The sequence below is a fragment of the Ictalurus furcatus genome, chromosome 17, assembly GCF_023375685.1.
Source record: "Ictalurus furcatus strain D&B chromosome 17, Billie_1.0, whole genome shotgun sequence".
Lineage (NCBI taxonomy): Eukaryota > Metazoa > Chordata > Actinopteri > Siluriformes > Ictaluridae > Ictalurus > Ictalurus furcatus.
In genome coordinates, this window is record NC_071271.1 from 8,833,197 (window position 1) to 8,856,928 (window position 23,732).

Sequence of the window (23,732 nt, forward strand, 5' to 3'; positions counted from 1 at the left end):
GCTGGGTTTAATTGTTCTGGGGTCAGACAGGAAATGCGAAGATCCTGATAGTATGGGCTGATGGAAAACCACTGAGACAGTGAAAAAACAGGAGGAAAATTCAGAAAGTATAAGGGAGACAGAGGGAGAGAAGGGGCGAATGGCAGAGGTTATTAAGTTCATCCCAGATGGAGCTACTTTACCAAATGTTCCACAGGATGCATGCTGTAACAGAGCACACTAAACAGACATGTCTATCGATTTGGCATGAAAACCTCATGCCTTACAGTATTTATTCCAGTGCAACTAAGAATAGTTAATTCAAAATACAGGAACATGTCAACTCACCGATTAAAGTTCGAGCAAAGATACAATGTGCTCATAGCACAAGCATTTATCATTTATCAGCCTTGAGCAAAGCTCAGCTCAGGTGTCTGCTGCTGCTCTGTTTAGCTCCAGGCTGATTAGATAGCGTTGCTGTGTCTCACTCTGGTTAGTTGAGAAAGTTTTAGCCAATGCTTACTCAGAGTTCCAAGTGCCCTGTAGCACAAGTAGAAGTAAGAAGTACCTGCAATGTGGAAAGGGATGTTTTCTGAAATGGCGCAATTATTTCCAGTGACTTTAATGAGTCCCTTAAGTTTCTCCAAACAGGAAGTTAAATCACTGTCTGGCAGCTAATAACTAATAAGCTTGCACACAAACTCTTTCAGAGAAAATTTTGGCAGTCTTGGCAAATGATCCCAATTGGGTGATCAGCTCCATAAGACAGAACACTGCTGTTAGTTGAAAGAAATGCTTTTTAGAACTGAACAGCTGATAGAGCTAAACAGCAGTGAGTGAGCTGTGGCTGGCTAAGTACAGCCTTTGTGCCACAGGCATTAGTGTGTAAGGCTGAGTTCAAAGAATTAGTGCGTGCCACCAGAGATCCTAAAGGAATTTCTACCACATCAGTAATGGACAGTAATTTTGACATTTCTCTCAACTGAGAAAAGAATGGAAAAAATCTTCCATAAAACAAATTTATAATATATGTCTAAAGGGCACTTGTTAGGGCATTCAATAAATAAATGTTTTTGTGTCTTAAATGTGAATTTATAAATATATAAATGTTTCTCCATTTAAAAAAAATACTATAAAGGGCAGTAAAAACTAATAAATGAAACAAAGTCAATATTTGGTGTGATGACCCTTTGCTTTAAAAATAAATAAATAAAGTAATCTCAGGTAGAATTAGTGCAGTTTTATTAGGAAATTAGCTGTTAATTTTTACTGAGCATCTTGCAGAACCAGCCACAGTTCTTCTGGAGACTTTGACTGTGGCACTTGCTTCTTATTTTTGCAGCAAAATCCAGTAGCCTTTGTTGTGTTTTTTTTTTTTTTGTCTGAGAAGCGTCTCTTACCACTTAATATGCTGCTTTTTTTACTGACATACATTTTTCTGTAACATTTAATTTTGTGCTGGAAAACTAATGTTTGGGAATCTAACATGTTTTTGTAGAAGTCTATATGAAAATCTATAACAAAGTTTGTACTAAAAAAAAATAAGGTGCCTAAGACTTTTGCACAGTAGTTTGTGTGTGTGTGCGTGTGTGTGTGTGTGTGTGTGTGTGCGTATGTGTGTGTTTTACATTTGCCTTGCAAAATCTGCAAAATGTTAATAATAAAAAAGAGAGATCATAAAAATTTGGTTTATTTTATTTATTTAGTACTGCCCTGAATAAGCTATTTCACATAACAGATGTTTACATATAGTCCACAAGACACAATAACTACTGAATTTACACAAATGAAACAGTTCAAGAGTTTACATACACTTGATTCTTAATACTGTGTGTTGTTACCAGGATGATCAAATACATGTTTTTATGTTTTGTGATAGTTGTTCATGAGTCCCTTGTTTGTCCTGTTCTTCAGAAAAATCCTCCAGGTCCTGCAAATTGTTTGCGTTTCCGGCAATTTCTGCATATTTAACCCCTTTCCAGCAGCAGCTATATGATGTTGAGAGCCATCATTTCACACTGAGGACAACTGAGGGACTCGTACATGACTATTACAAAAGGTGCAAACATTCACTGAAGCTCAGGAAGGCACCACAATACATTAAGAAAGGGGCGTGTAAACTTTTGAACAGGATGATTGGTATAAATTGTTATTATTTTGTTTAAATATGTATATACAGTGGTGCTTGAAAGTTTGTGAACCCGTTAAAATTTTCCATATATCTGAATAAATATCATCCAAAACATCATATTTTCACACAAGTCCTAAAAGTAGACAAAGAGAACCCAGTTAAACAAATGAGACAAAGATATTATACTTGGACACTTTTTAATGAGGACAAATCCAATAGTAGATATCTGTGAGTGGCAAAAGTATGTGAACTTCTAGGATTAGCAGTTTAATTTAAAGGACTTTAAATTGAAAGTAATTAGAGTCAGGTGATTTCAATCAATGGGATGACATTCAGGTGTAAGTACGTGCCCTGTTTTATTTAAAGAACAGGGATCTATCAAAGTCTGTTCTTAACAACACACATTTGTGGAAGTGTGTCATGACACAAACAAAGGAGATTTCTGAGAACTTCATGCTCATCAGGATGGAAAAGATTATAAAACCATCTCTAAATAGTTTGGACTCCAAGCCAGAATGCTATTGGAAAAATGTTTTGTGGATGGATGAGCCCAAAATAGAATTTTTGTTTTAAATGAGAAGTGATATGTTTGGAGAAAGGAAAACACTACATTCTAGCATAAGAACCTTAGCCCATCTGTGAAACATGGTGGTGGTAGCATCATGGTTTGGGCCTGTTTTGCTGCATCTGGCCCAAGATGACTTGCCATCATTGATGGAACAATGAATTCTAAATTATACCAGCAAATTCTAAAAGGAAAATGTCAGGACATCTGTCCATGAACTGAATCTCAAGAGAAATTGCAGCATGCAGCAAGACAACAAACCTAAGCATGCAAATTGTTCTACCAAATAATGGTTAAAGAAGAATAAAGGCAATGTTTTGGAATGGCCAAGTCAAGGTCCTGACCTCAATCCAATAGAAATGTTGTGGAAAGTCCTGAAGCAAGCAGTTCATGTGAGTAAACCCACCAACATCCCAGAGTTGAAGCTGTTCTGTACTGAGGAACGGGTTCAAATTCCTCCAAGCCAATGTGCAGGACTGATGAACAGTTACCGCAAAAGTTTAGTTGCAGTTATAGCTTATGTCCATTTTCACTATGCCCCATAGATGTTAACCAAATTGATCAAAGTGTTACATTTACTGGGTGACGAAACCCTAGCAAGGTTTTAGACATCTTTAGGCAGTCTGACTGTTTTTTGTTAAACTGGCTCATTTTCCCATCATCATTTTGCTGAAATAGATTTGTGACATCTTAAATTTGAAGTATCCAAGTACTTTAGAGGACAGGAAAAAAACTACATTTGGCCAAAGCCAGCCTTTTTTTTTTCCTTTTTCTGGGTTTTTCCAGACCACACATAAGGGATAGGGTAAGAAATAAGAGATGGAGAACAGACAAAAGATAGAGAGATGTCAGGAATGAAGGAAAGAATATTGCAACAGGCCTGTGCTGACCTCATCAGACATTCAGTCTAATAATAAACAAGATTATTATAAACTGAGAAAGGACACCCTGGGCTGATGAGACCACGTTACACTAATAGCATTTGTGAAATGACCATATGTGTGAGTGTGTGTGTATGTCAGTGGTGTCAATAAGTCTAGCATGGAAGGGAAGGGGTGCTGGATAAGGGGCAGTTGCTCTTGGCAATCTGATAATCTGTCATAGCCCACTAATGTAAAAATAGGAAGAGAGAGTTGGCTTCCCATGCCGGCTAAAACAGGTGTCTCTTTGTAGTCCTGTGTGTTTGTTAGCAAACGTATGTCCACTCAGTGACAGGGTGCACTGTTGCTATCGGCATTCATGAACACGTGATAGTTTTCTGAATCAATACAAATCATCTTAATTTCACTAGAACCTACTTGGTGTTCAGTGTTAGTTTCAGAGTTTTATCTTGTCCTCATGTTATTTAATGTAGGCACTCGGATGAATCTTTCCATTACTCTATCTCTCTCTACTCTCTTTCTCTCAGACTCTCCAGTTTAGAGATTTTGCTCATGCAGTCTTTGATTTTATCAATTCAATTAGTCTTTGGCTAACCCTCCACTTCTCCATGGAGCCCAGCAAAGCAACATAAGCTGTAAATCTCCTGGATCCTCTCAGGATGTGACCTGCACTTCTTTTCAAGGATTTTCCATTATATCCTGAGCTCCACACATGAGTGTTTATATCCTTATGCGTGTGTGTGTGTGTTTTGTGACTATATTCATGTATCTTTGTCTTAAACTGTTCAAAAGTGTCCTTGGCCATGTGTGTAAAAGCCACTGAAATATAAGCTAACTCATGCAAGCGCCTCCGCATGAAACATAAGAATTCTGGCAGCGTCGTGGCGTCGGAACTCGGTTCCATGGATACCGCAAAGCCCAGTGGTAAAAGCCTGATGAACCTAAGCTCAGACAATATCAGGTGGGTGGGTGGTGTGTGGGAGGGGGTAGGAATGAAAGTGGTCATGGAGCTGTGGTGCTTGGGGAGTTGAAGCAGGTCTGGGCAGGTCCAGGACAGCCTGAACTCTGGCTGAGGTTTGTAGCCGTGAAACACAATGGCTGCCTTTGTGGGCTGGCTACTCTGGCACTGAAACAGAGCAAGTTGAAAGATGTCTTCTTCATTTGAAGTTGATCATTGTTTTAGTCTTTCTTTTGCACTTGTTTGCTCTCATTTCGTATATTTTCTGTCTCCTGTAAGTGTGCATTTTGCTTTTTCTATTTATTGATCTTTATCTCCCTCTCTTCCTGAATTATTTCTTCCTCTTCTATCCTCTTCTTCTTCTTCATTTAGTATTCAGTGTGTTGGCATGGCTGCTTTAATGCTATGTTGCTACAACAGTCTGTCTCTGTCCAGTCTGTCAGATTTACATGTCTAACACTTTCAATGCTGTTATTCCATATATACAAACACAACTGAAGGAAAAGCCATTGTTCATGCTATGCTAGGGCGTAGAATACATATGTAGCATACAAAATACTGGCTTCTTAGAAAAAATAACAACACCAAGTCTTTTCCTGTAATTTCTAATAAGATAGGAGACACTTGTAGCAATTCTGGACTCCATGTAGAACATTTCAAGAGAATAAGATATATATATTTGCAAAATACTGATTTTGTTTTCCCACAACCATTTATGTATTGTTTGGTCATTATCTTGTTAGAATATATTATGTAAGTCCAAACCTCCTGGTAGAGGTAAACAGGTTTGCGCACACAACTCTAACTGTAGACAACAGTGAAATTCAAATGTTGCATTTGTGAGTTGCTTTCAAGAAGGGCTTATTTCATGCAGCAGATTCATCTAACGGCTTGTCCATATGGAGGTCTTATAGCCTATTTTTTCATTCTGAAACACTGCAGTATTGAAACTGTTATACTGTTAAGACATTTTATGCTTGAGGGTCTTTTTTGCCGGAGTGTGATTAATGGTATTTTAACAGACCATTACTATACTAACAGCCATAACATTAAAACCACCTGCATAATATTGTGTAGATCCCCATGTGCTGCCTAAACAGCTGTGACCCATCCAGGCATAGTCACTACAATACCTCTGAAGGTGTGCTTTGGTATCTGGCACCAAGACGTTAGCAGCAGGTCCTTTAAATCCTGTAAGTTTGCAGGTGGGGCCTCCATGGATCAGGCTGGTTTGTACAGGACATCCCACAGATGCTTATTGGATTGAGATCTGGGGAATTTGGAGGCCAAGTCAACATCTTGAACTCTTTGTCATGTTCCTCAAACCATTCCTGAAAATTTTTGTAGTGTGGCAGGGTGCATTATCCTGCTGAAAGAGACCACTGAAATTACGGAATACCGTTACTATGAAGGGGTGTACTTGTTTGCAACAATGTTTAGGTAGGTGGTACGTGTCAAAGTAACATCCAGATGAATGCATGGGCCCACACTGCCTCCGCTGGCTTGCCTTCTTCCCGTAGTGCCTCCTGGTGCCATCTGTTCTCCAGGTATGCAATGCACACACACGCACCCGTCCACAAGATGTCAAAGAAAACATGATTCATCAGACCAGGCCACCGTCTTCCATTGCTCCATGGTCCAGTTCTGATGCTCATGTGCCCACTGTAGGTGTTTTCGGTTGTGGATGGGTCAGCATGGGCACTCTGACCAGTCTGCAGCTACCCAGCCCCATACACAGCAAGCTGTGATGCACTGTGTGTTCTGACACCTTTCTGACACCTTTCTATGGAGTCAGCATGAACTTTTTCAGTAGTTTGTGCTACAGTAGCTGTTTTGTGGGATTGGAACAGACAGGCTAGCCTTCACTCCTCACGCACATCAGTGAGCCTTGGACGCCCATGACCCTGTTACTGGTTCACCGGTTGTCCTTCCTTGGACCACTTTTGGTAGATACTAACCACTGCATATGTGGAACCCCCCCACAAGACGTGCTGTTTTGGAGATTGTCAAAGTCGCTCAGATTCTTATGCTTGCCCATTTTTCCTGCATCCAACACTTCAACGTTGAGAACTGACTGCTCACTTGCTGCCTAATATATCCCACCCTTGACAGGTGCCATTGTAACGAGATTATCAGTGTTATTAACTTCACCTGTCAGTGGTTTTAATGTTATTGATGATCTGTGTACATACAGAATTCTTTTGAAAGCTCTTTGGTTATCCCCAGGGTGATTGTCAACAAGGTACAGTATATTACATGTGTGTGAAAGGAGCAGTCAACCAGGGTATTTCTTAAATGGAAGAGGAAATATTTTTTGCCAATGGCGGAAAGCAGATAGAAGGGAACAGTGAAGATATCAGTGATCACCTGTTAGCAGGTCTGCAGTATGTGAGGTATATTTTGTTTGTATTATTATTTAATTATAATGGGCTTTTTAGGACTTAAACATATGTAATACTACATTTTATAGAAATATTCAAGGAACTATACTGCATGTTCTGTCCTCAGTCCTGGTAATTTATACACCTATACCTGAGGCCAATAGTTTACATATACCTAAAATAAATAAAGACATTCCAAGTCAATTTTTCACAGCTCAACACATTTCATGTTACCATACATTTTTGTGTTAAGTCAGATAGGATATGTACTTTACTTCCCTAAGGGGTCATTTAAAAAAAAAAGTTTACATACACTTTTATAGTATTTGGTGCCATTAGCTGTTAATTGCTTGAACTCAAACTCTTTTTTATCTTTCCACAAGCTTCTCACAATATTTTGCTGGAATCTTTGCTCATTCCTCCTGACAGAACCGGTGTAACTCAGGTTTGTAGGCCGCCTGGCTTTTTCAGTTCAGTCCACAAATTTTCTATGGAATCCAGGTCAGGTTTTTGTAATGCAAACACTTTCATTTTTGTTTTTAAGCCATTTTGTTACATCTTTGGAGGTATGCTTAGAATAATTAATATTTTTAGTTTGTCTAGATAATCCTCCTTCCTTGTGATGCCATCTATTTCTGAAGTGCACCAGTCTCTTTTCCAACAAAACATCTCCATGACATGATGCTGCCACCCCCATGCTTCACATTTGGAATGGTCTTCTTTGGCTTAATAGCCTCATCCTTTTCCCTCATACATAGGGCTAATCATTATGGCCAAACATTTTAAGTTTCTTTAATCTGACCAGAGAACACTCCTCCAAAAGTTTGGGGATCACCTGCAAAATTCAGTTCTGGCTTTTTTTTTAATGCCTATTTGAGAATAGGGTCTTCTTCCTTGCATGACAGTCTTTTAGGCAGTGATGATGTAGGAACTAGTTCCTTTGTTGTTTTATTGGGGTCCAATTGAACCATTTGGGCAAAGGTTTGTTTATTCCTTGACGATAATTTGTGCATCATTCCTGAATGATGCAGTGTCTGTGTGATCCCAAGATTTTTTTTTTATATTTGTACAGATGCTTCATATGCTTTGTACAGATTGTTTGGAAACTGGACTTGTGGTGGTCCGCAATTTTTTTTCTGAGGTCTTGGTTGGGTAGCTTGGCTTTTCCTATAGTATCAATGGTTGCACTTACAATTAACTCCTAATTATGACAATTGGCCAATCAGAAGCTTCTAAAATTCATTACATTAATTTCTGTAATCTTCCAGATTGTTCAAAGAGACCATCAACTTGGTGTATGTAAACCTTTGACCCGCTGGAATTCTGATATAGCCTAGACATAATTGATATGATATGTAAACTTTTGACCTGCTGGAATTCTGATATAGAAATACATGGTATGATATGATAGATATGAAATAAATCTGTCTCTGATTGATTCTTTTACATCACATTAAATTATATCTCATATGAACAAAGTGGATGTCCTAACTGATTTGCCAAAAGAAACATATGGTTTCATGAAATGTGTGAAGTTGTGAAAAACTGTATCTTTAGCCTGTATGTAAAATTTTGGCCTCAATTGTGTTCACTCAGCCTTTCACTATTTATTACAACAGAGGGAAATTACAACTGTACATTTTTTTTAATGGTGAGCAGACCCCGTCTATATACAGCTAGCATAGGCAAACACACTAATGTAGCTCTTACTGATCACATTTGTTGTTCTGTCAGTCATGTGTTGGTTATGTTTGGTCCTATACTTTTATTGTATACCACACCACACTACACACAAACCTTATTTCCTCACCCTGGGTCCTGCAACAAAAATACCATGGTGGGCTTTGAGGTGACCCAGATCATGTGGCCCAGATCATGTTTATATCCTAGAGAAACAGGACACACTCAAATGTAGGAACAAAGTTCCTGGAGTTCCTGGGCTTGCAACTCAGTGCCCCCTGAGTAGACAAAATTAACTGCAAGTTATATTTAAAAGAGAGTTTAATATAATCCAGTTTAAACAAATTCTGCCGCTGTTTAGTTTGTGTCCTTTGAGGCTGATTTATAGTTGCATAAGTGTATCAAGTAGTATTAGGATCAAGACCCAAGACCCAAGCCAGAGTGAGTGAAAATGCTAAATGTTTGACATTTTAATAACCTACACTCTACACCACTTGACCTGTACCTTTGCTCAATTATGCAATTATCCAGTTAGCCAATCATATGGCAGTGTGATGCATAAAATCATGCATGTTCATCACCTGATCTTTTTCCAATCTTCAACTGTCCTGTTTCAGTGAATCTGTGCAGCCTGTACACTGTAGCTTTAGATTCCTGTACGTAGCTGACAGCTTCTGTTGTTGTAGCCCGTCCACTTCAAGGTTCAGCAATTTATGCGTTCTGAGATACTTTTCTGCTCACCATGATTGTAAAGAGTGATTTATTTGAGTTACCATATTCTACCAGTCAGCCAATGTCTTCTGCCCTCTATCATCAGTAAGATGTTACCACCAGCAGAACTGAGTCACTGGATGTTTTTAGTTTTTTTCACCATTCTGTGTATACTCTAGTGTAAACAGACATGTTATTGTCAAAGTCACTGAGATCACATTTGTCCCCATTCTGATGTTTGATGTGAACATTAACTGAAGCTCTTGACCTGTATCTGCATGATTGTTATGCATTGCCTGCTGCCATGTGATTGTTTGATTAGATAATTACATGAATTCTCATACATTCACTGTCCACTTTATTAGGAACACCTGAATACCTGGTGTTCCTAATAAAGTGGACAGTGAATGTATGAGAATGGGTCAAATGAAAACTTTATTATTACTGTTGTTGTTGTTGTTGTTAATAATAATAATAATAATAATAATAATAATAATAATAATAATAATAATAATAATATTTTGCATTGATTATTGCAAATAGGTGTCACAAATGTAGAATGGAGATGAATGGACCAGCAGTACATTTTTACTTTTGCAACTACAAATGTACTGTTTCTCTAATTTATGTAGCACTTTTAAGGTTTTCATTTGACTCACCTTTGCATGTGACTCATTTTTAAAAAACAACCTGACTTTAAAAACCCTTTTTAATGGAATTTTAACGGAAGCCAATGGTGGATGTTCCCACAGCCTCCAGGCAGCCATGAAGCTTATGCTGTCAATAAACTTCGCAAACAGCCTGATTATATATTATGTGGTTCATCATGCCTAAGTTTCGAGCCTTTTTAAAAACAGTGACATAATGTTCATTCATCCATAATGTTCAATGTGAAGCAAAAATTGGGGTACCTTGTGGACAGAGCTAAGCGCTACAGTATGTTTAGTAGTTCACAAATAGCAATTAAGCGAGATTAGAAATAATCTGTTCTATATGATTATACTGGCATTGAAAATAACAAAGTATAGAAAATAAGATTAGGAATCATCAAGGTAAAGACTAAGCCCAGCACAGATTGTTTAATTGTCAAAAGGCATTCACCAAGAGAAACGTCAGTTGGCGATAGCCAGGGGGTGCTTTAGGATGATGCTATGTTTCGCATGACAATGCTATAGTTCACACAGTCTCCTAAGCCATGTTCCCACGTTTGTTTGTTTGAGCTTTGTTCATTTTGAATGCCATATGTTAAGCGGTGAGAAGGAGTGCCATGCTTTGCAGCAAGCCTTGTTTCCCAAGCCAGGGCTCATTCAAACAATAACAAATACGACTTTGCTCCACTCCCGTTCCTTCCATTTTCTCTGGCATTCCATGAGCATAAGGCAGCTTAGCACTTTCCTGTCTACATGTGTTTATGAGCTGTCTTATAACACCTGACAGACTATGAATGTACGGGCTTGCACTGGGTTGCACTTGTACTACCAGATATCAGGTTTCGCCCAGCATGCATCATTAGTTATGCAATAACTGCATGTCAATAAATTCACGTTGTTTGGAGTCTTTATTAGGGGGCACAGGGAGACGGCCACCAGTGTGCTATGGATTCAGGCACCTTTCGAATCCCGGCTTCTTGCCCCATCCACCTATTACTTTCCTCTCCACTTTTATCGGTGACCTGAAAATATAATACAATGCCATATGGTGGAATATTACTTACAATGATCTGAGTGTGGAGATACACAGGAATCTGTGTAACAGAGCAGCCTATTTAGGTCAAGTTTCACTCCATCCTCACTTTTCCGAGTCATTTTTTGGTCATCTATGCAACCTTTGCAAAATGTCACACCCCGGCATCTTATTTTTTACAATGTGCCATGCTTGTGTACAGTAGCACTGCCACATAATGTCCATGTTTTAAATACCTGTGTGTTTAATTATTTATACGCCGTTAGAGCCGGGATCTTATTTGTAACCAGTGCCTCTACGAGGTGAGTTTTTACACTTTAGTGTGTTTCTATTTTTTTAGATTACCCTGTCTATTTTTTGTGACTCTATTAAGTGGCATGTTTCTGGAAGAGGAGCTTGTTCAGCCTGTCTGCTGAGGTCTTTAAAACCGAGCTTAAGAAAGCCATCACACACCTTACTCTCACTGAAAAAGAGACAACAGATATGAATAGACAGCACCAGCAGTGGTTAATGCCGGTCGCCCTAGACACACACATTTGCATATCTTTTATGTTCTTTCCTCTCTAAATCCTTTTTTTTCTTTTCTTCAGGTTCTCTTACTCTTTCTCGTGCAAAGGGTCTCCTCCTGAGGCTCGAAGGGTTTTCTTTTTTTCTTTCCCTTCAGAAGGCAGGCCTGTTCAGAAAGGAGCATTGAAAAGCAGCAGCAGACAGTCGAGTAATTAAAGATTTGGGAAGGCAAGGCTTTTCTTCCTGTATTTTCTTTCAAACCCTTTTGGAGAGAGTAACGGTCTGCTTGCTCTATCAGAGGGAAGGTATTGAGTGCAGGGCTACAGGACAGCCATCTGGCCCTGGACCACTACTTCAGCCCTGTGAAAACAGGGAGAGTTGTGGGGGAAAAAGGCTCTTTGACTTTTCAGCTTTCCCATACCAAGGCATTGTGTTTGTAGTGGACAGACAGTTCAGTGTCATGCCCATAGTGATCAGTGTCAACAAACCATCAGTCTACCATCATGTGCAGTGTAACCTGTTTTATTTCGAGTTTCATATTCTAGTAAAAGTCTTTTGTTTTTTCACACATTTATCATTTTAATTTGCTAACTGAAAAAAGTTTTTTTTTTTTTCTTGTGTTGTGGGGGCTCAGAATTTGTCATATTTTTTCACCTGGCATTGGGAACGCTTTTTTGCTGGAAATTAGATGTAGTGTTGCTAAGACACTACAGAAGATATAAGGTGCTCAAATAAAAAAATAAATACATAAAAAGTAAGGCAAACAAATCAAAGAAAGAAAATGTACAACCAAAATATAAAGTGGTGGTGGCATTAGAGAATACACAAGACAGACAAATTGCTGAACTGTATCTTGGGGGTTACATATACAGACCATAAACAGCTGTATTCCTGCCATGGAAGTGCTGTGGATATATAAAATGTATACATTGTTTAATATAGTACTCCTTTAACCTGTTTAGAAGTTGAATGATAATGAAATGAAAGCTTCTCTCCACTGAAAGTTTGACAGTGTATGGTGGGATTTGTCTCTGAACTTAGCCACTGTGTACTCCACTGTCAGAACTGAGCTACATACATACATGCCCTTTTAGGAGCCAAGGAAGAATGAGCTCTATGGCTTAAGCAAAAAGTATTACTGTATATCATTAAATTTCCCCCCTAACTACTGGCTGCTGCAATGTGTGAAATTCTAATTGGGAGTGTCTGCAGTACGTAGTTGAATTACACTGAACAGCCATAACATTAAAACCACCAGCCTAATATTGTGCTACCTAAACAGCCTTGACCCATCCAGACATGGACTCCACAAGACCTCTGAAGGTGTTCTGTGGTATCTGACACTAAGATGTTAGCAGTAGATCCTTTAAGTCCTGTAAGTTGTGAGGTGGGGCCTCCATGGATCCGACTGGTTTGTCCGGCACATCCCACAGATGCTTGATCTGGGGAATTTGGAGGCCAAATCAACACTCTGAACTTGTCATGTTCCTCAAACCATTCCTAAACGATTTTTGCAGTGTTGCAGTGCACATTATCTTGCTGAAAGAGGCCACTGCCATTAGGGAATACTATTGCCATGAAGGGGTGTACTTGGTCTGCAACAATGTTTAGATAGGTGGTACATGTCAAAGTACTATCCAGATGAATGTTGGGACCTACACTGCCTCCACCAGCTTACCTTCTTCCGAGTTCTGATGCTCACGTGTCCACTGTAGGTGTTTTCAGCGGTGGACAGGGGTCAGCATGGCACTAACCAGTCTACGGCTGCCCAGCCCCATATGCCGCAAGCTTCAACGCATTGTGTGTTCTGACACTTTTCTATCATAGCAAGCATCAACTTTTTCAGCAATTTGTGCTGTGGTAGCTCTTCTTTGGGATTGGATCAGATGGGCTAACCTGGACATTTTGTTAGGATACATGGCATCATGGACTCTATCAAATATCAACAGATATTAAATGAAAACCTGACTACCTTGGCCAGAAAGCTTATTATAGGCCATGGTTGGATCTTCTAACAGGACAATGATCCAAAACATACATCAAAATCAACACAAAAATGGTTTGCTGACCACAAAATCAAGGTCTTGTCATGGCCATCCAGTCCCCTGACTTAAAACCTATAGAAAACCTGTGGGGTGAACTGAAGAGAAGAGTCCACCAGTGTGGACCTCGAAATTTGAAGGATCTGGAGAGATTCTGTATCGAGGAATGATCTCCGATCTCTTGCCATGTATTCTCCAACTCCATCAGGCATTATAGGAGAATACTAAGAGCTGTTATATTGGCAAACGGAGGTAGCACAAAGTATTGACTAAAAGGGTGCCAATAATTGTTGCACACCTGTATTTAACAAAGATATTTTGAGGGGACAAACCTGTGTTCTCTTTGCAATTGTTTGATATGCATGAGAGCAGATGATTTTTGTGATTTTTTTTTATTTATTTTTTTTACAAAAGATTAAAAGGTTAAACAATAAAGACAATTTTGCACAGCCTTCTTTGCTTATATTTCCTAAGGGTGCCAATATTAGTGGGGGGCAATGTACATTTATTTTCATTGTTTTTTGTTTTTTTTTTCTGTATGAGGATTAAAATCAAATAAGCAGTCACTTTCCCATTTTTCAATTTTTAAACTTAAAGTAAGATATCAGATAATGTTTCATTTATGTTTTCCAACTTTTAAAATTGTATAATAGGTAATTTTTTAATGAAACTCCAATGGCCAAATTTTGATCTGAATGGAAAAAGTAAACTGTGAATACTCAAGCGTACAGTATTCTGTTACTAAACTGCTCTCATTTAGGAATCTAGTAATACAGTACAATATTTTTTCCTTCAGTCCTGTGCCATTTATTACAGGCTTTTTAAAGAATGTTTTCTAAATACATCTGACAACTGTTATATTTAGATCAATTGAAAACAAACAGCTCCTCTGTAGCTACTTGACTCCAATTCACACTGAAATCATTTATGAATACTGTTCCCTTTCAAAGGGAACTCAACGTTTTGTGAGCTCCACGCTGTGGGAAGTGTCCAATACCTGATATCTGAAGCTTGTGTAGCATCATGCCTATTTATAGGTCTGCCGTGATCAGGTGACGTGGCAATTACGCACGTTGCGTGATATAAAAAAAGATTATTATCTTCAGCAAGACTGCATGTCGGTCATTTGTGTAACGCTCGCAAAAAGACTCTTAATTTCCTCTCTATCTTTAAAAAACTCTCTTTACTCTTATGTCCCTTTAAAAAAAGAGAGAGAGAAAAGTATGAGTGAGAGAGAATTCAGGAAGTGTGTTACGCCTTGCTCCCGTTTCATTGGGGGGGGGGGGGGCAGATGACGACACGTTTCTGTGTGAAGTGTCTAAGGATGGAGCATGCTAGGGCAACCCTCGAGAAGTCCAACTGTGCACATTGTGAATGGCTTGCAATAGGCAGCTCCGCTCGCAACTCGCTCTCTTCTTGGCCAAAGGGAGTTGGGTTTCAGAGCCTCACGGATCTGGACTGGCTGCTGCCAAGGCAGTCCGCTGGTTCAGGTCCTGGGGATCTCGTATGGATCTGGAAGAGGAGCCAGAGACCTATTTCTCTGTCTTTCGGGTCTTCACCGGATTTTGGAGCTCGCGTCACGACTCCTTCTTCTGCTATGGAAAGTCAAAAATGAATAAATAAATTTCCTCTTTGATTCTGAGGAGCCAGAAGGGGGTTCTAAAAACTGAGAGCAGCTCTGAAGCATATAAAGAGCTGCTTGAAGCAATTACTAAGGCTGAAGGAGCTTTTTTCTCCCCAGTGAAAATAAATCTCCCTCACACTGCAGAAAACCCCTTTTTTCCAGAAGTGCATAAAAAAAATAATAAAAATGAGTGGAGCCCGGGCCAGTCACTAGTGCAAGGGAGGCACAGAAGGTGAGTGTGGCAGCAGGCCTCCCCCCGCAGACAGCCAGGGCGGCCACAGTCTCAGCTTGCTACTAGGCCTGATCTTAGAATGGTCATAAAGGCCAAGCAGACAAAGAAGGAGTGGCCTGAGGGGCTGTGGAGGCACGTATCAGGGGACATGAGGTTGTTAGGGCAGTTAGCCCCCAGTACTACTGTAGGGCCTCCCCTAGCCAAGGCTGTCCCAAGTTTTCCGTGTTCTCTGGTCAGTGAGCTGTCACAAGGCAACGAAAATCTGATGCTTTCCCTCCAATAGAATGTGGAAAAATCACTAAAAGATCATATGGCAGCGTGGAAACTATTGCCAAAAGTGTCTCCATGGGTTCTGTCTACCGTAGAAAAGGGTTACCAGGTCCAGTTCAGAGCTGGACCCCCCTGGTTCAGAGCCGTGCTCATCACAGTAGTCAGCACAGAACAGAGCCCGATGTTAGTGCAAGAAGTAAGATCCCTCTTGAACGAAGGGGCCATAGAACATGTACCATGTTCCCTGAGGGAGGGACATTTTTACAGCCTTTATTTCCTGGTCCGCAAAAAAGATAGGAGTATGCAGCCAATTTTAGATCTGCGTCATCTGAACTGTACTCTTCGGACATACAGGTTCAAGATGCTGACACTGAAACTTATCGTTCCACAGATTCAGTTTGAGGACTGGTTTGTGACGATAGGTCTAAAATACACATATTTCCCCATAGAGATATTTCCAAGTCAAAGGAAGTTCCTGAGGTTTGCATTTAGAGGCAATGCATTCCAACATCAGATTCTTCACTTTGGGCTAGCTTTATCCCCTCGCACCTTCACAAAGTGCATGGATGTCATTCTGGCTCCACTGCGACTCCAGAGCACCTGTGTACTAAACTACCTGGACGATTGGTTAATTGTTGCACAATCCAGAGAACTGGTGATTCAACATCGAGATGTTGTCTCGCCCACATGAAGAGCTTGGGGCTCAGGTTGAACTTCAAGAAAAGTATGCTTTCTCCAGTGCACAGGACAACTTTTCTACAGGTCATATGGATTCTACTATGATGAGGGTGTTTCTAACCCCACGAATTTGTAGGTGTCCCCGGTTTCTAGCCTTGGGTCACACTCTAGGGGTGTCTCCTTATTGCAAGACAGTAATGATAGACACCTCCCTCACAGGCTGGGGACATGGTCTAAGATGCCTGTCCAGGTCATGGTCTCTGGAGCGGCCCTCATCTGGAGTGGCATATAAATTGCCTAGAAATGCGGGCCATGTTTCTAGCACTGAAATTCTTTCTTCCTCAATTGAGAGGTCACCATGTGTTAGTTTGACAGACAACACAGCAGTGGTCTCATATATCAACCACCAGGGAGGATTATGTTCGCACCCCCTGTTCAGGCAGAAGCAACTTCTCTGGGCAGTGGGAAAATTTTTGTCAGTGAGTGCAATGTACATTCTGCGCAACTGGAGTGGGGGCAGACATCCTGTTGAGGCAGGGGCTGAGGCCCAGTTCGGCCAAGTGGAAGTGGATGTGTTCACCTCTGAGGAGACAACACACTGCCCACTGTGGTTTTCCCTCACTCCTCCCACAGCATTGGGGCTGGACGCCATGGTGCACACGTGGCCGAGGTCACTCACATCTGTACATTTTTCCTCTGATCCCTCTGCTCCCACAAGTTCTAGCGAAAGTTCACCAAGACTGTCTACGTCTGCTGCTAGTTCGAATTACTTACTGACCAACTCGAATATGGTTCTCAGAGATAATATCCCTGATGGACGGCACACCTTGTGAGATTCCCATCTGCAGGGATCTACTGTCTCAATCCAAAGGGCTGATTTATCACCCTCGTCCGGAACTATGGAAACTGTGGGTCTGGCCCTTGAGGGGCACCAGCTCATAGATTCTGGTCTCGCAACTGAGGTTGTGGAGACCATGTTGAATGCTAGAGCACCATCCATGAGGAAATTGTATGCGCTCAAGTGGCAACTTTTTGTCTCATGGTGTGAGGAACGTCAGCTAGAACCCGTGAATTGCGCAATAGCTACAGTCCTGGAGTTCTTACAAGGACATTTCTCAGCAGGGTTGGCTCCTTCTACATCAGGGTTTACGTGGCCACCATTTTGGCCAGCCATGCCACTACTGGTGGAGCCTCTTTGGGGCAACATCCTCTCACTTCAAGGTTTATGCGTGATGTCAGGTGGCTGAGGCTCATCTGCAGACCATGCACATCTTCCTGGGACCTTTCTGTGGTCCTGGAAGGTCTGTCAGGTGCCATATTTGAGCCCTTAGTGTCAGCCTCAGAGAAGCTTCTGACTCTAAGGGTAGCTCTTCTGCTGGCCCTGGCATCTCTTAAGCGAGTAGGAGATCTAGAAGCTCGCTCTGTTGCCCCTTCCTGACTTGATTTTGCCCCTGGATTAGTCAAGGGCTTCCTATATCCTAGGCTGGTTCATATTCCTAAAGTGTCTACGTCTGCTGCCCAGCCAGTAATGTTGCAGGCTTTCTGCCCTCCTCCATTCCTCACACTGGAACAAGAGAAATTGCACCTACTATGTCCAGTAAGGGCTCTCTGTACTTACATCCACCAGTCCGGCCAGTGGCCTAAGTCGGAGCAGCTGCTGGTCTGCTTTGGGGGTGACAGTAGAGGTAATGCTGTGTCGAAGCAGCGCATCTCTAATTGGATAGTGGAAGCAATCTCTATCGCTCATGAGGTCTCGCTACGCCTCTGGGCATAAGGGCTCATTCCAATTAGAGGTGTCGCCTCTTCAAAGACTTTGTCCAAAGAGGTACCCTTACAGGATGTGTGTGCTGCAGCAGCGTGGTCTACATCACACACATTCATTCGATATTACAGCCTGGATATACATTGTCATTCAACAGATAAGCTTCTGTTTTAATCAGCATTTAAAATCACATCAGCTGTAAAATGTGCATTTGTTTGTACTTTTTGTCATCATCAGCATCATCATTCCAATTTGCACTTCACCTAAGTTTTTTCTACTTTCATCTCTTTCTTGACTTTGTTTTATATTTAGGTTTACTATTTCAAGAAGATCTCATTAAATAAAGTTGTGAAATTCTGTTTTTGCTATTTGTCCTCATGTGAAGCAAATTGTCTAGATAAATCATTCTGTGCAAAACCTTCATGTAATGGGATTCGCCAGAATTAGTACGTATACAACATGTAGTGATTCATATGCATTGAGTTCTGTTGATCAAAACATAAAATGAACATTTGGAATTTATCTTGTAAACTATTTGTATGTCATTGAAAAAGCCGTACTGCAGTTCACAGCCTCATTTTATATAGGGCAGGAAATGAGCTGATTTGATTTGGATATCACAACAGCTAACCATATGTCTTGATATTATATTAAAAATAACCCCACCTCTTTTTACATTTACGTCACTCTTATGCTGGTTACTTAAATCCTGAGAATATACTACAACACTGTGATCTTATGCCTTGTTGAATGGCTTTGTTGTATGTGGAAACTCATGCACAATAATCAATAGTGTCCTTATTCTTTCGACTGATAGACTGTTGGAATATATCTGTTATTGTCCATTACCTTTATAGTGTGTTCACTGTGCCATTCACTGCCTGCACCAAAGAACAGCCTTTAGAAAGAAAGCATGGATTCAGTGTTATTCTATTAATTCATTCTGAATTTTGCCAGTGTCTCCTTTTATGAAATACTTCCTCTTAAAAAGAAAGGTATTCATGTATTCCCTTTGGAAAGACCCTTGGATTGTTAAATATTATAGATTGTATAGACTGAAGTAAGCCAAACTTAAGGAAGATAGTGGTGCATTTAATGTCATGTAAACTGGACTGTTATCGCACATTTTTGCTTTTTCTAGTATACAGTAATGGTTTTATGGATAAATATAGGGCAGTGGTGGTTAAGGCTCTGGGTTACTGATCGGATGGTTGGGGGTTCAAGCCCCAGCGCTGCCAAACTGCCACTGTTGGGCCCTTGAGCAAGGCCCTTAACCCTGTCTGCTCCAGGTTTACTGTATCATGGCTGCCCCAACTTCCTGGCATGCTGGGGTATGCGAAGAAAAGAATTTCACTATGCTGTAATGTGACCAATAAAGAGTCCGTGCTGAGTTGATTTGACCCAAGGAGCTGGGCTGATGCGTTGGGGTGGGGGAGGGGTGCATTGATTCAACTGTCAGTGAAAATGACCCAGCGACTAACCCAGCGGTTGGATTACACAAACTACCCATGACTGAGAAAATAACCCAATTAAATGAACCAAAAGGCTCAACCCAGCGTTTCGTTAGAAAAAAATAACCTAGCATTTTTTAGAGTGCAGTCTGAAAGCTTTAGAATGTAAAAGAATGCCTTTTTCTCAGAAAATAGTTTAGAGCAAAAATGACTCAAAGGCCTTCTTTGCTTTAAAATTGTGATTGCATTCAAAGACAAATTTTATGTACTGTTACGAAAATGTCTTTTCTGCTGAGCCTTTTAATTATAGGAAATAAGGAACATGCATTTGAGTGTGCTTAGTCATTTGACTAAAAGGTATATTTACAACGTTTTAATAAAATTGAGCCATTCTGTTTAGTGGATTTGCTGTAAAGACTAGAGTAGACATAACTGCAATTTGACATTTCCAACTATTAATCATTCCATAATTTCTGTTTATCTGTAACAGTAGTTTCTTGTTTATCAGTGAAAAATTAAGTATGTCTTCTTTTTTTTTTTTTTTTTTTTTTTCACTGAAATGGGTTGGATTTTTAGGATGTATGGAGGACACAGAGGTTTCAGGTTTACCAGTCCAAATGGGGAAAACAAGATAAAGTAAAGGTGAGTCAGTTTTTTTTTTTTCTGAAGAACATCTCTTTCCCTGACTGTGTGGCTTAGTGTCTAGAAGTCTGTTGTTTTCAATGTGAGCTGGTGAACTACAGCATCAGGAAGTGGAGCAACCATTACGAATGCAAAGTGGTCAAGGTTAGTGTTCAACTTCATGCAAATTAGTGGCAGTGGTAGCTCAGTGGTTAAGATGTTGGACTAGTAATTAGAAGGTCATGCTAAGCTGCCACTGTTGGGACTTTTAGCAAGGCCCTTAACCCTAAAGCTGTATAAATGCTCAGCTGTATAAATATACATAAATGTAAGTCACTCTGGATAATGGTGTCTGCCATGAATGCAAATGTAAATGTAGAAGGGATGGTGGTTCACTCATCCTTGACTCTGAAATTATCTGTGTTCCAGATACACCGATCAGCCATAACATTTAAACCACTGACAGGTGACGTGAATAACATTGATTATCTCATGACAACTGTCTTGAGATAGCAACTGTCAAGGTGGCGACAGGCGGCTGATTGATTGAAGGCTAGCCTGTCTGGTGCAAAGCCCATACAAGACCTACTGTAGTACAAATTGCCAAAAAAGTTAATACTGTTTAATGATTTCTTGTACATCATGTGAACTTCTGGGTGTGTGTGCATTGCTTACCTGGGGAAGAAATAGCACCAGGAAGGCAAGCCACAGAGGCAGTGGGATGCTCTGGGGAATGTTCATTCATGTGGGTCCTGGCATTCATGTGGATGTCACGTTGACACGTACCACCTACTTAATATTGTTTCAGACCAAATACACCCCTTCATGGCAACATTAATCCCTAATTACAGTGTCCTCTTGCAGCAGGGTAATGCTCCTGGCCACACTGCAAAAACTGTTCAGGAATGGTTTGAGGAACAAAGAGTTCAAGGTGTTCACTTGGCCTCCAAATTCCCCAGATCTCAATCTGATCAAGCATCTGTGGGATATACTGGACAAACAAGTCCAATCCATGGAGGCCCTACCTTGCAACCTACAGGACTTAAAGGATTTGCTACTAACGTCTTAGTGCCAGATGCCACAGCACACCTTCAGAGGTCTTGTGGAGTTCATGCCTCAACAGGTCAGAGCTGTCTTGGTGGCACAAGGGGGATCTACACAAAATTATGGCAGGTGACTTTAATGTTATGGTTGACCGGTGTAATTTCTCCTATGGACAGCTTCTGAGCCAGTTGGTTATATTTTGCTTTACTGTTACCACTCAATGTGTTAAATCAACCTAAATAGAATGGTGAAAACAACAGCATCTATATATGCTGACTAAACCCATAAAAAAAATTTTTATCCCAATAAATAGGTTGCAGAAATCGTGAAAACGTTGTTTTAGGTCCACAGACTGTCATATACATATACACAAGCCTTTTTTTAAAATTTTTTTTAAAAATCTGATTATTGGTCTAATGAGTGGTTATGTATACATTCTGTCACTAGCTTGTGCAGATATTGTTGCACGTGTGGATATTGCATTAGCCATGCTCAGTGAAACCATGGCAACCCACAGTAAAATAAAGTTTACTGCTGAAAAAACAATGCCCATTAGCAAACATTATGGAGAAATTTGACGGATGTGCAGCAAAAAGGTCGCTATTGATGTGCAGGCAGAATTTCAGTATGTATTCTATTACACACCAACATATAGGCACTTTGAAATGAACAGTCAAGACCATGTAGCCTTGAGTGATCTAAAAATGTTGCCATTTCTTACTGTACAGTTGAACAAACATTGTCTCGTCTTTTTACAATCTTCTTCATAATGTTGCATGAATGAGAAGGTGTACAGATGTTTCTATTGAAGTGGCCATAAAGTGTTAATCAAATCAAAATTATTCAACCCATATTGCAAATCAGGTTTATTTGTCAAAATTTTCCGACTTTCAGCTGTTTGCAAATGAACAAATAAAAAAAAAAAGCAATTGAAATACTTCAACACAACGAATGCTTCAAGTGGTTTCCCCAAATTCAACTGAAAGTACAACTTATAATGATTTCTCCAGTCTCAAAATTATTCAACCCCTTCATGGTAAGCATCTGTAGTACTTAGTAGAGCACACTTTTGTTGTTATGACCTGCTGCAAACGAAATGCATAGCCAGACACCAGCTTCTGGCAGCATTCCTGGGGATTCTAAGCCCATTCCTCATGAGCAACGGCCTCCAGCTCATTAATATTATTGGGTTTGAATCTTACAGGACTTCTTTTGCAACCAAGCCTTGGTGGAATTTGAGGTATGCTTTGGGTCATTGTCCTGTTGTACGGTCCAATGATGCCCAAGCTTCAGCTTCCTCACAGACGGCATGATGTTCTCTCCTATGATTTTTTGATACTTCAATGAATCCATCTTGCCTTCCACATGCTGCAGGTTTCCAGTGCCACAGGTTGCAAAGCAGCCCCAGAGCATCACCGAGTGTTCTTTCTTCATTCTTCTTTCTCCAGACATACCGCTGATCCACCATGCCAAAAAATTCCATCGCTTCATTTTGTTTCATCGCTCCACAGAACAGAATCCCAAAAAAATCTGGTTGCAACATTTGATAGCTTCCTTTTTCTGCCCCGTCCAGGTATTTCATGTGTTCCAGCTCAAGCACACCTGGTGCAACTAATTAAGCCCTTGATTAGTTGCATCAGGTGTGCTTGAGACAACTCTTGTTTTGCATAGTTGTGCTGTTGTGAAGGATTCTATTCAGGGGGTTGAATAATTTTGTGACTGGAGAAGTCATTATAAGTTGCATTTTCAGTTGAATTTGGGGAAATCACCTGAAGCATTCATTGTGTTGAACTATTTCAATTGCTTTTGTTTGATTTGTTCATTGCAACAGCTGAAATTCTGTAAATTTTTATAATAAACCTGATTTGCAATGGGAGTTGAATAATTTTGATTGCAACTGTATGTGATCTCTGTGGTCCTCTTCAGACTTATTTGTGCAACTTTTAATTGTGCAATTTCTGTACTCTCAGGCGATCGGCTGGCGAAAGCCTGCAGGTGTCGGTGTGATGAGTTTTCTCCTACTTTTTCCTCCTGCTCTATTGTGTAACAGATTACCTGAACTTTTGAACAAATCTTTCTTGCTTAATCGCTAATGTACATTCTCCCCGATGTAATCTGACTGTGTATGCCGTCTGGCTCTCACACACTGTTCTCCATACATCAAGGCAGCACCAGAGCAAGCACATCAATCATGGGAGATTATTACTTTTGCTTATTTGTGAGTGTGAGAGAGATCAGGTCTGCAATAGATCCACCAGGACGTAGCACATTGTGTGTTCCTGGATGTGTGTGTGTGTGTATTAGTGTGTGAATCCTGGTTTGAGAGGTACAAAGGGTCCTTACCTCACAGCATTGGCATTCCCTGAGAGAATGAGTACGGTACAGAGCAAAGGAGAGAGGGGCACACAGTGGGGGCATTCATAGGCCTTGTCCCCACGGGAAGGAACCAGGGTCGAGTATTAGCCCCTATTAATAAACAAAGCCAGCCCAGCAGGGGCCTGGCGCACTACGCTTACAGTGCTCAGAGAGAGA

At 40.5% G+C, this 23,732-nt stretch overlaps 1 long non-coding RNA gene across 1 annotated transcript in view; it reads left to right on the plus strand.

Moving 5' to 3' along the window:
* Positions 1-21,949, plus strand: part of LOC128621036 (uncharacterized) — a 56,255-nt gene extending 34,306 nt beyond the window's left edge. The window contains exon 4 of the long non-coding RNA XR_008388224.1: positions 20,112-21,949. This is a non-coding gene — a long non-coding RNA (uncharacterized LOC128621036). The remainder of the gene's footprint in view (positions 1-20,111) is intronic.
* The last annotated feature ends 1,783 nt before the right edge of the window (positions 21,950-23,732 follow it).